This window comes from Pseudomyrmex gracilis, unplaced genomic scaffold (assembly GCF_002006095.1).
Source record: "Pseudomyrmex gracilis isolate BER0280 unplaced genomic scaffold, ASM200609v1 scaffold_2117, whole genome shotgun sequence".
NCBI classification, from domain to species: domain Eukaryota; kingdom Metazoa; phylum Arthropoda; class Insecta; order Hymenoptera; family Formicidae; genus Pseudomyrmex; species Pseudomyrmex gracilis.
Window position 1 is genome coordinate 13,493 of NW_018022701.1, and position 1,326 is coordinate 14,818.

Here is a 1,326-nt window from a genome sequence, read left to right on the forward strand (position 1 = left end):
GACTTCGCTTTGCTTGTGGCAGACTCTGTCATCATTTTGGTCGCATTTTGACATTTCACATGTTGACAGACATGGTTACCAAACCATATCCTACTGAGGACACAGATGGATATGGTTCTGTGACCGAAATGTTTGCTGGGTATATTTTTTAAAATATATTTTATGTTTGTTAATAATATATATTCTTATATATTCTTAATATATTATAATGTATTGATGTGTTTAATAAATATATATTAAGTAATAAACTTTGTTTTATCAATAATAATTCGTTCTAGACAGCACAAAAGTACAAAAAACATCATAGAAATATCCAAAACATTTTTACGATGTCTAAAACATTCTGAGACAGTAAAAAAAGTTCGTTAGACATCGTAGAAATGTTTTGAATATTTCTATGATGTTTTTTAGACTTTTGTGCTGTCTAGGAATTAGTATTAAATATATGAAAACAATTTTTTACAATATTCTCTAAATATATGTACATTTTTTGCAATATTTCAGAAAGATTGCAGAAATATTGCACAATATAGTTTAAAAGCGGACATAGAAATGTTGTTGCAAGCTTTCAGCAATATTCCATGAAATATTTCAATCTTGCAAAATAATATTTCTGCAATGTTGTAGTAATATTTTGTGCTGTAGAGGATTATTACATTAAATTAAATAAAAAAATAAAATAAAATATTCAGGTTTGTTAAAATAAAAGAATGTATTTTTGTTTTTTTGAATACTGGTAAGGTTTTTGGCAGTTTCCCTTATCTTTGCAATAAATATTGGTATTCGTGATTTCTGCCAAATAAAATATTAAAGTAAATGTTATTTCTATGTTTATTTATTTCTATTGTCTTTAAATCTAATCTTTTTTATATTTTCTTATTTAAATGTTATTAAAAAACTAAACAAATATTATTACAACACACTCCACGTGTTAATCATAAAAAATTATTGGGGTCTTTACAGAACCTTAATAATGTCGGAGTTAGTACGGCAGTAATGCTACATTTAAAGGCGCATGCGCGAAAACACAGCTTTTATGGGAACCTAATTGGCTGTACAGTNAATAATGTCGGAGTTAGTACGGCAGTAATGCTACATTTAAAGGCGCATGCGCGAAAACACAGCTTTTATGGGAACCTAATTGGCTGTACAGTGCGTATACGCGAAAACGCGACTTCTCGACAACACTGTGCGAGCTGTCCGCGATAGAGAGCATTACAACTAGGATCTTTGTCTTTGTTTTGTTGTTGCTGATTGGTTGAAATTTATACGAATGCAGTCCAAGACAAAAAAACAACAAAAAGTAAAAAATGACTGCGTTTAGCA